This window comes from Sinohyriopsis cumingii, chromosome 3 (assembly GCF_028554795.1).
Source record: "Sinohyriopsis cumingii isolate HCF-2022 chromosome 3, ASM2855479v2, whole genome shotgun sequence".
In the NCBI taxonomy this organism is placed as follows: Eukaryota; Metazoa; Mollusca; class Bivalvia; order Unionida; family Unionidae; genus Sinohyriopsis; species Sinohyriopsis cumingii.
The window spans coordinates 141,767,244-141,779,606 of NC_142963.1; positions in this window are offsets into that span (position 1 = coordinate 141,767,244).

Here is a 12,363-nt window from a genome sequence, read left to right on the forward strand (position 1 = left end):
TTTAAAAAAAAAAAGCTTCATACGAAAAAAATGAAAATATAAGGTCAATAACGTCACACAGAAGCCTCTAACCGACCGAGATTGTCTCTAATTGGGTTAGCTCATTTTGTTACTTTATCTTCGTTGCTAGTATTTTGAAATTTGCATGCTTGTTCGTTTACCCGTCAGACACGCGTTGTTGGTTGTCACCTTACCTGCTGCTGTTTGTTAAACAAACATTTTAACAAGACCTTCGCGATATCGCGACTGAGGATCATGTAAATTTATCGTGATAAATCCGTGAGTAGTTAAGTGGGACACTTTAGCCTCACGTAGACTTCTATGTTTATAAAGGCTCCAGGCACTACAGCCTCAAACTGGAATTGAACATGGGCCTGTTTAAACTCAATAGGAGTTGACGTTACGGTAGTGGCAACAATGTTGCAAGTGGCTGACCTCAGTTGGGTGGAACACTGACAACAATGTTGCAAGTGGCTGACCTGAATACGCGTTGCCCTAGGTAGAGACAAATACAGCAGAGATATAGACAATTATAACACAAAGACATAGACTGATGAACATCAATCTATCACGCAAACAACTATACAACCGACTAACAAAAATTAGACAAGAAAGCAAATCTTTTCTATGCATATGAGTGGTCCTTAAAAAGAGCCTTTGGGTTTCTTCTATTTTCATACAAAACCAAATATACTATCCACACAACGTACGCGAATGCACACACACACACACACACACACACACACACACACACACACACACACACACACACCACAGAGGGAAGAAGAAAAAAACAAACCCAAAATATACTATCCAAACAGAGAGAAGAGGAGAAAACAAACCCCAAATATACTATCAACGCAAACGTACGTGAACGCATAGAAACCCCAAATACTCTATTCACACACGAGAAGGAGATAAAACTAACGCAATATATAATATCCACACAAACGTACGCGAACGCATACAAACCCCAAATATACTATCCACACACGGGAGTGTGAAAAACAAATACAATATATAATATCCACGCACGGGAAGGAAAAAATGCAATATCTACTATCCACACACGGGAAAGTGAAAAAACAAACACAGTATCTACTATCCACACAAACATACGCGAATGCATACAAACACACACACACACACACACACACACACACACACTCACATCAGGAAAGAAGTTAGTGTATATAATAACACTTCTCATTCACGTCAATTGGGAATGTGCATATTCTCTTTTTCAGAGATCTGGTTAGCCCTGAGAAGGGCTGTTGAGCTTCAGATATACCTGCCTGGCCACACACACGCAACGTCTACTCAAGTACTACTCCCAATTTACATTTGTTCTTGGGAGCACATAGGCGGATTGAGTGGCCTCATCATCCCAGTCTTCATTTTGTGGGATAGTGAAGAATTCCATCTGTCTTCTATTTTGTAGTCAGGGATGATGAGGTCTCCTTATCTCTGGTACTGGTACTGGTACTGGCGGATGTAGCTGACTTTGTTGTAGTTGTGGTGCTGGTTGTCGTGCTGGTTGTAGTGGTGGTGGCGTTTTCACCTCAGGCTTGACCTCACACAGAGGTCTCAGTATGAGGTGAGGCAGGATCGTTAATGTGATTTTCTTCTCTTCTTTCTTTCTCTCCTCTTCCTCTTCCTCTATCCTAGCAGATTTTTCTATGGCCTCTTTGGCCAATTCATCTAGTATGCGCCTGGCATACTCCACGTGCATTTGAAGTTCCAAGAGTTTTGCGATTCTACTCATTTTTAAAGTTGATGAATCAGCGATGGGTAGCCAGACTGACGAGCGCTCCCCGTTATATATGTCAAGCACGGACGTGAAGGAAAACATACCCTGATATACAACTTGCAACACCCATATCATAACCAAAGCAAATATAAAAATCACGGACCTAAAAGAAACACTCGCTCACTTTTTACCTACAATCACCAACTACAAACAAAAACTCACTGACCTTTTGACAAGACATGGAAATAAAGTTTTGGGACATAAAACAAAAAAAGATATGCTTATAGACACACTTCTGTTTTTTTTAACGTACAGACAAACACAAATACATAGAGTTTTGGCAATTGAACTAGTATCTCTTGTCTAGAGTATTGGGGTAGCCCTGAAAATGGCTGTTTTTGTGGACGGAGAGTTATGGCAATCTTTTATCGTCTAAGATTGTGTCCCCGTCTGGCGGCAGGCTTTTCCACAGGATAGGGTTTCGCTCTTTGGAAAAAGAAAGGAGAGCTCTTTCGTGTCCACACGGCAGTCGACAAAATCTTTGTCTGGTTCCTGGTGTTGATGCTGCTTCTGAATTCCGTACTTCTCCGTCCATTCTTCTTTCACCTTTAAGATTTCCTCTCTGAAGACCACTTCTATCAGGACTTCGGCCACTTTCAGCATCCTGACATTCTCTATCTCTTCAGGTTTGGATATCAGGCTTTGCCTGACACGATGTTAATGCATGTAGGCTTTGTTTATTTTAGCTAAATTAGAAGCCATCTTCATAGCTGAACGAGTCAAAAATGGATGGTCAGACTGGAGACTGCCTCGCTTTATATGGTTCACGCGCGGAAGTGATAGAAAACATCCCTACGATTTTTGTTGGGTCGCAATACTATAGAGTTGATTTTAGGGTGAGGGATAGAGAGACGTCTAAGAGCACGTATAATGATAAAAATTGAAAACAAACGACAGGCACATTTTTTCAAAACGCGTTTTTGTTAATTCAAAGAGCAAACTACCAACAATTAACCATAAAACATTTTTTCTTCAAGCAAAACAAACAAACAAACAATTTTTCAAACAAATTATCTTCGACAAGGTTGACAACGTTGTGAAGTGAAGTGAGATTTTCACTGATGGAAGTCATCTGATTATTGATGCACACTACGGTTCCTAGTTAAAGACAACAGATAGCCATAATGTTCCCAAAACCATCGATCTACTTTGTCATCGTTTCTAGAAGAGTGACGATCAAAATAAGTCACTAAATGTTCTACAAAATAACCAAGACTGCGTTGATGAAGAACATACACACACTATTGTCCACACACCATGGAATCTGTGCCTTGTAATTTTACATTATTGATCGTGTCGTCTGAGAATTTCTTCTCAAGAAGTTCATAATGTCGTCTTCCAAAAATGGCAATCCATACGAATCTAAATACTCCTCACAACCCTCTTTCTCTTTAGGAAAGTAGACGGCTACTAAGTGGGTTCCTGGAAGATGACTGTCGTCCGTGTTGATGACATAAGCTTGATGGTCTTGAGGTTTGCGATGAGGCAGTTCATTTTTAGCACACACGACAGGACTCTACGAAGCAGTGTACGAACTGTGGTTCAAAAGGTGATAAAGTTCCCAGGTATCCATTTCTTGTTGTTTTTTCTCACAGTTAATGATAAGTCATCAATTCAATCCTGACCTTTTTCTTGAAAATCTTTGACAAGTAACCGTTATTTTAGCTTCGCCTCTGCACTCTGGGCCATGAGAGCTTCGATGTGATGGATCTCTAGAGCCATCATTGGAGGAGAGGAATGATCACGCAAGTCTTTATACCACTGATGCGACACTGCTTCTTCCGAGATGAGACTCCAGGCGTCCTCTAGATACTCGTCCAATCTTTATTCGTGACTCACCATCAGACATTTGTCGTGTTGAATTTTGACTGGGATGATCGTTTTGACATCCATAGCAATCTTTCTTGATTAATGTTATATTTATTTCTGCCAGGTGTTTGGCAAAACAGGAGACTAAATGTTGCTTTTGTTCTGGCCATCTGGACCTCATCACCCTGTCCTCTTCGTCTTTGTCTTGGGGTTCTTCTTATATGGTATCCTCCAGTTCAGTTTACATAGATTCTCCAGATAAGTGTCTTCCATAATTTATAATAATCTAGACTGACTTCTCTCAAACGGTTGATTTCTATCGTATGGTCGAATTAGGCATACAAGATGACGTTCGCCGTGTTCTTTACGGGTATTGGCTTTGCAAACTGAAGTTGCACACGAACTTGGCCAGATGTTGTAGTGGGGGTATGTCTCTCTTGGCTGTCGTGGTTTGGAGTAAAAATAAAAGCCCACAAAGTGTAACCTTCTGCATAATCCTCGTACGTATTGCCGTGACTGGTGTTGGTTCCTAACTGTTCCGTGGCTTCGTACAGGGGCAATTACGATCTCAAGTAATCCTTCTTTCTCGTCACTAAAGTCGAATGGCCTGGTAAACAAGGTGTTGACATATCGACTAACTTCGATCTTGGACGCGTTGTAGTGCTGAAATCAAAAGGATTCTCCTCGAAGGCTCCATTGAAAGCTATATTTTTAACGATATCAATGATCAAACGTTTGGGTAACTGTCCTTGGAACAGATGATCTTCGATTATCGATTGATTTCTAGCGGGAATGGTAAAAGTTTTCACTTCCACGCGTCGTATCGAATACTTGGCGGTCGTTCTGCTCAAAGTGTGACTGATGTCGTATCCCACTTTAGGTAACACTTCCACACGTCGTACGTAGTGTCTGGCTTCTTGAATGTCTGTTTTGTAATAGGCAGACTCAGCTATCAAATAGAAAGCGGCACTGCATCGATTCAGTCTCAGGCGTACATCCACTCCGTTTAGAAAATACTTCTCTTGCAGCTACATGTCTACATGCAAACGATCCGTCAGTTCTAAATTTTTGTTTGGTCCTTTTATTTTGTTTCGTCGACTGTTAAATCACACATAGTGGTTTGGTCTTTATCTAAAATCAAATCGGTATCGTTGAATTTGCCTGCTGTGTCAGGTGTCCATACCACACAAGCATCCAGATGAGTGTTCTTGGCTTATGTTCGGTACATCAAGAGATTTTCCTGGTACGCTCGGAAAGGGTAAGTGTCCATCCTGTTACTGACCAGTTTGTTATTCAAGTACTAATCTACTCCACTGAACAAGTACTGCATGAAATTGTTGACGAGGGCTACTTTATCTTCGTCCTTTATATCTGGACCGCCGTCGATGTGTCGATCACTTTCACTTTCAAGTACAAATAACTGCTATTCAGATCGATGCAATCTTCGGGATGTCCTTTGGTTTCAAAGTCGATGGGAGCTGATCCTGAGTCCTTGACAGAGCAGACAGTATGAAATTATACCCATAGGGATTCTTGCATCGTCATCATAGTGGGTGGCATTGCAAACAGATCCAGTTCCGACTTGGGACAGGCGCAAGACTTTCGGTGCATCATTTGCTTTCTTTCTCTTTTCGCTCTGTTTTTTAATAGCCAAAAACGTCTAAATCTTGGACAGTTCTTCTTTTCTTGGTGTTTCTAGCTCTAGAGATGTGAAGACCTCTGGAAGAGTGTCTTCGTCGTCTCTTTCTGCATTGTCCTTGCTGTGGCGTCACAGAAGCAGGGATGCCTAATTCAGCAGCGTCCATGGCAGTTAAAGTAGTTTCTCGTCGGCCCAAAATGTTTTTTGCCAGTTTGAAGCCAGACATTTATGCCTGCTCTCAAGAAAGATTCTTTGGGTTTTGATTTTTCGATGATGACATTTTGGAGACATTTTTTGCCGTGCGTCAATGTGAAAGCGTGCAATCATCGTGTCACCATCGGTTTCAAAAGCGGGGCCACCAAACGAAAGGGCGATGTCAGCGTATCTCTTAAACCATGTCCTCGCTGCCGAGCGACGCATCGGCACACTGGATACATGACTTAGAGCTAATAGAAAATCGTTTTCAGAAATGGAGCTTCACCGTGACTTTCCCGTTGGAGAATGGAATATTTTGTCCCAGATCTACTTTTATAGCAAAGTTGACAGTGTAAAAATACGACTTACTGACGGGTTAATAGTAAGGATGCACAAATTCGCGGTAAACATGATAGGGGTTTCCACCTCCCTGGTCATTGGTCATGGTAGAATCCACTTTGAAAGGAATGACACGAGGTAACGAGGTATGTCCCACTACGTTGTACTACACCACATCGGAATAAACAAAGATCAAATTGAGACCTTGGTTCATTTCTACAGGGGATCCAAAAGCCCTGTAAAAATCCATATCAATGTTGCTCTTCGGGCTTAGATTTTGTACTACCATCTGTGGATGTAACCCCCACTCATAAAAATGTTTTCAAACAAACTACTATTAAACCTGATGGACAACGTTTCTGTATCCTGAAATTTCATCAGTAGGCGACGAGCCACTTTATGGTACTCAATCTTAAAACTTTTTTGACACTGTTCAGGGATTTGCTAAACGCTTCCTCGAACCTGTCAGCAAGTGTGTTCACCAAATGTTCACCGCTAAAATAATAGCCTGCCGAAAATTTCAACGTGTAGATGCAAAATGATGAATTGCTTGCTTACTTTGTGTCACCTGAAAATCCGATTGTATTCATTTCTTCTTGCATTTGGACGCTCAGGATTTCGACCTGAAGAGTGTTTTGAGTTTCAGTGATGCTTTTGATTTGTGTAGGGCAAATTATTTCCACCAAAGCCGCTTCTCAATGGGCTTCTTAATCTAATTGGATGGCCTGAGGCAATTTGGCCGTGTAACAACACAAGTATTGTTGAGAAACACCTCCACTGCGTAGCGTTAGATAAAATTGGTTTTTGTTGTTCATAATTCCAGAGTTCTGCTGCTGTCCTAGAGGTCACTCGAAGTCAGAGGAGTGTCTAAAAGTGGATTGCTATTGTGGTTATTGTTGGAGTGGTGATTAACGTTGGACACAAAACTCCAGTTGTTCCCGTTTGAGGAGTATTTCTGGGACGTATTGGAGAAAAGTAACCGATAAAACTGCTCAGTAAAATGGTCTACAATTGCTGGTCTCCTTGTTGCAAACTCAAATTTACAATGGCCGCACCGATGACACAATTCACCATACAGATTTGGCAGAGAAACACTTCGTAAAGGAGTGGTCACTGCGGTGGTAGCGGTTGAGGCTGTGTTGAATGGCATGATGGTTATATCTTTTTATAGTCGATGACTTGCGAAGCGTCAATCCAAGAATCAAAACTGGGAGGATATCCTTTCCAACGCACTTTGACTTCTTTGACACGGGTGTTTTCCCACTTTACGGGTTCTTCATTCGAAAATGCTTTCGCTGTAGAACATATCGTCTTCTTTTTTAGTCACGCGTTGTAACTCGGGCAAGTAAAACGTTCCTTTTAACACTTCCTCGTTCATGTCTTCGAATTTATATACAGCAGGATGACGGCGACGCACTCATCCAGTGACACGAAACAAAATTCGGTGGTCCAGTTGGGTATGTAACCTTTGTCGAAAGTGTGTTTGGTTTTGCCAATGCGCACCCAATCGCCTGCTGCCAAACACTCCACTTTTCTTGGGGACAGCCACCGTTGGGGACTTACCAAACAGGCACTCAAAAGCAGTCACTTCGTTGTCGTAGTCACTTCTTAGGGGGCACATCCGATGCTTCGATGGTAAAATTGGTTGTACTCATGACCAGGTGCGCTAAGGCGTCCATGTACTTGAGAGTGTGTTGATGCGTAAAATATTTCCATATGCGTTCTTTCAAGTTGCGTTGAAAACGTTCCTCGATGTTGGCTTTGGTTTTGGCGATTCTCGGAGGTTAGAAAAATGAATGTCTCGTTTCTTTAATTCTTTTTGGAAAGCTTGGTTCAGAAATTCAGTGCCTTTGTCGGTTTGCCATCGTAGAGGGTGACGACCACTTTCTTTCAGCACCAGTTTGAGGGCTCACACTAACTCACTGCTCGATTTGGAAGTCAATGGTACGACCCAGGCAAATTTGGAAAAGGTGTCGATGACACAAAACAAGTATTTGTAGCCACGATTGTAGATGGGTGTTTTCTTTTGGACCATTTCGCGACGAACGTGTCGATAGATTTCTAAGCATTCTTTCTGATCTGGAGACAAAGGTATCGTGCCTTTCAGGACGTTCAGGTAACATTCATACACGGTATTGACGACGTCTTTGGCGGCTGATTGTCTTTACATCGTATCATCTTGATGACAGGTATCTCACTATGACTAAACCCTGACAGTTCGTGCTCGGACAAATCCAATACACCCTGTAACATGGTCGATCTCTCTTGGACTTCGACTTTGGGGACGTGTACTTTGTGAGTAGCTGATACTGCAGCTAAAGAGGAGGAGGGTGTCACCGCTGCAGGAGAAGTTCTTGGAGACGCAGGTTTCCATTTTTTCATCAAATGAGGAAGAACTGGTGTCAAATTGGACTTGGCTGGCATCACTAGCAACGAAGTAGTGGAAGAACCTGAGGTTACTGTAGACGCGGTCACTGTCGCTGTAGGACGTAGGCACTTGCGGAAATAAGCTGTTATCTAGGGACTTATTTTTTCTCTTTCTGTAGGCTTGTCTTTTCTTGTTGATGTTACCTGGTCTTGACACCACTGCTCTTTTTCTTCTCCTGTGTCTGTTTGGCTTTCTTGGGAGTGTCTTTTTCTTGGGGAGGATTTTGGGAGCATTGGGATCACATTTTAAGAGGGAACGAATGATGACACATGCTAGACAACCACTACCTCCACGTTTTAATATGATTTGCTTTTTGGTTTGAGTGTCGATGCGGTTACATCAAGGCTACTTTGTTTCTCTCAAACAAGCGTTTGGTTTGATGTGGAATGTGAATGATGCCTTGCAGTAATTGACATGGTGTCACCATAAACCTTCGTAAGACTTCTATGAGACTGGCTTCTAAGACACGAGCACGTATTTGTGGATTTTTTCGCGACTGATGCCGTACAAGACATGAATCAATTTGTCGGGAAGATGAGACTGAAGGTACGTCATGTTGACGCTGTTTGAAACAGACCCAAAGTGTCCGAGGTTTTTATAGATTTTTTTGTTGTTAAGTCGACGAAGGAGACGTGTACACTACGGCCCTCCGTCTTGGCACCATTGGTGAAACAAATAAGTACGAAATCGCAAATAATCGGGGTCATTAGGGTTTAAATCCACGAGTAAATGGACGTGTGGGATTTGAGTGACATCTCGTACGCATGAGTCAGCCAAGGCGTTCCTAACTTTTTGGCTAAGACTTGCAACTGCGATTTTTCTGGGCTTTTAAAAAAAAAACTACGTAATGAGCAATGCGACTGATGGTGCGATGGGCTTCACTTTGTTGACATTTTTGGAGGGTAATGTAAATGTCTCTGGCATTACGATGATGCCCTTTGCGCGTAAACCACTGTTTAATTTCTTCTTCGTCTTCTCCTAACATGTCGTCGAAGATGACCAGATGGGTTTGACTGGGGTCAGACACGATCCCGTCGTCTTCGCCAGGAATTCCTTCCAAAAACACAATGTCATCGCCTTGACTTTCTTGCAAGAGACTACGCAGATTGCCACTCTTTGTAACACTACGCGATCCGTTGAGGTGGACGATCGATCAGATGATGTTTATGTTCCATCAAACATTTGACAAATTCAGTTTTGCCTGAACCACTAGGTCCGGCAATTATCATGTTAAAGAGATTGCGAAGATAAAAGACCTCCCAACTAACACGATCTAAGTGTTCGACGATGACTTTGAAATTGGAGGAAGGGGAAGCAGAGGCAGCAGAGGTAGCCATAGTGCAAGGAATGTCACTACTGACACGAAAACAGACAAGACAAGAGTTTTTATACTTTTTCAGGACACGTTTATTTCAACACATGTTTAAAGTGTAACAACATAAAGACAAAAATACATTAAAGTCAAATAGTTAAGTACAGCGATAAAATACACATCACAACGTTCGCGTACGTTGTGTGAATATTATATTTGGGGTTTGTATTCGTTCGCGTATGTTTGTGTGGATATTATATTTCGGGTTTGTTTTTTCTTCTTCCCTCTGTGATGTATGTTTGTGTGTGTACGTATGCGTTCGCTTACGTTTGTGTGGATAGTTGATGCTGACACAGTGTCGAGTACAGCAATTACTTCACGGCCACATATTGGCGGATCAGACATTCTCTGTGGTGATAATGTTGACTACCAGATGGGAGTGTTTTGATGTCCGCCGACATATTTTTAAAATTCTTTTGTTGGCACCAACCCATACGAATCAAAATAAACAACTCCGCGTGGATCAATCGCGTATGCAGCCCAATGTGTACCTTTTTAAGAACTTCTGTCGAGATTACTAATTCCGTTTCAACACAGTTTGGTTGTTTTGGTAATCGGTCACACATAACAATACCTCTGAAATGTTTATATTTAATCGCTTAGCAGCATCAATTAAATCAAAATTGGACATAGAAAGGAGACGCTCTGCGTCTATCGAAATGTCTCGGAAAGTCTCAGACCTTGACCGTACTACGAATGGGAGGTTACTGGTATTCTTAGACTCTTTCCCATTTTTCTGAAGTCTTTAGTCCGTGACCTGTTGCTTTCTTTAGTGCCATCACAACAGCAATTCCGACAGCACCAAGTGCAGCTGCTTTTGCAACAGCTGGGGCTGCAGCGGCCTTTAACGATGGTATAGCTGCAATAAGTGGAAATATACCACCCGTCTTGACTGCGTCTTTAGTGGCATGCGCAGAAAGATTAAGTCGTACGCCGGTCTTTGATTGTTTGGCTTCATGAAGTGCCTGAGTTGACGTTCAGTCAGTGATAGTTGATATGGACCACCTGCGATCTGATCTTGTTTTATTGCTATTTTTGTTCCTCATTTATTTGCTGATTTCGATTGTAGCTTTTTAATCGGACCAAGAGTCATTCTGACACTAACGTGATGATATGACATTATAATATCATGAGCGATTTAATTACATGCTTTCTGCTGGGGCATCAATGACTCATTCGTCCAACAACACCTTCAAGTAACATTGTTTTGTCTGAAAGTATAACAGCGATTGTTCTGTAACCACCAGGAATAACTGGTGGACCATGTTGCCTGAATAAATATGAATTTTCCAACGAAAAGTAATAGATTGGATACAGCGTTGTAAAATCACTCTGATATATTTGCAAACCAGAATCATCATTCAGATCACGCCCCATAAATGTCATCAAACGTATGCACGTGCTATATTATTGCGATCAAAACTCAGTAATACTTCTTCGAATGGTTGTTGATGCCCATTTATCTTTAAAGAAACCTCAGAAACTCCAAGCGTGTCAAATGCCATTGAATTTCTTGTTTGTGTGTTTTCTCGTGCATTTTCCTAAAATGCGATGAATATATGTCGCGGTGCTTGCTGTGATGCCATCTGCCATGTAAATAAACCAGCAACATCACTTGAAATACTATCTATTGTCATTGTCAACCATGACAATGTTGATTGAACACCTTGACTCATAAAAGCGAGTAACCGTTGTTCTTAGTCGATCGGTGGAGTCATTACTGGCAACCACAACGAAAGTTCTGCTAGTCTTACTATACATTCACCAACTTCGCCGGATCGCCAGATTGCATCATTGTTGTTGTCTTTTCTAACAAGCACAACTGTATGCTTGGGTCCGAAAATAACCTTTCTGACATGTCTACAAAGTGCAAATATATGTGATAGTGGAATCACACATGAAAGTTCTTCTTCATCATTTAACATTAAGTGCCGCAAATCCTAAGTTAAATTTTGGATTGGCATCATGAACCACCGGCCAAACATCAGCGGCAGCGTTGTCAGCGGCGTTTCTTGGTTGTCTTATATCATACTGTCTGCTTCCTGGATGATCAGTTGTATCCTTTGCAAACACCATTGACGGACCAGCTGATCTCGAGTAGTCATCGCTTTATCTTGCAAGGCCAAGTATTGTCGTGGCAATATCGACGTTTTCAAGGCACGAATCAATGGGTCTTCCGTCAATTATGCATATAGCACTTTTAAATAACGTCATAATACCATTATTAACAAAACCAGGTCGATCACCAATTCTGATTCCTGTACCATCTGCTTCTAAAAGTCTATCTTCTACTTCATAAAATGCTTCACCGGTTAAGAAATATCTGCTTGATTCCTGAACTTGAGGTTCGACTCGTCCACGCTGATTTGGCTCTCGTGCGTCATAAGAATAATATTGATAATCCCGTACCGATTCATCCTTGAGAACTTTAACATGGAAGTCTACGTGAGGCTAAAGTGCCCCACTTAACTACTCACGGATTTATCACGATAAATTTACATGATCCTCGGTCGCGATATCGCGAAGGTCTTGTTAAAATGTTTGTTTAACAAACAGCAGCAGGTAGGGTGACAACCAACAGTGAGTGTCCGGGTGGGTAAACGAACACGCATACAAATTTAAAAACACTAGCAACGAAGATAAAGTAACAAAATGAGCTAACCCAATTAGAGACAATCTCGGTCGGTTAGAGGCTTCTGTGTGACGTTATTGACCTTATATTTTCATTTTTTTTTCGTATGAAGCTTTTTCTTTTTTAAAGAAGACTTGCT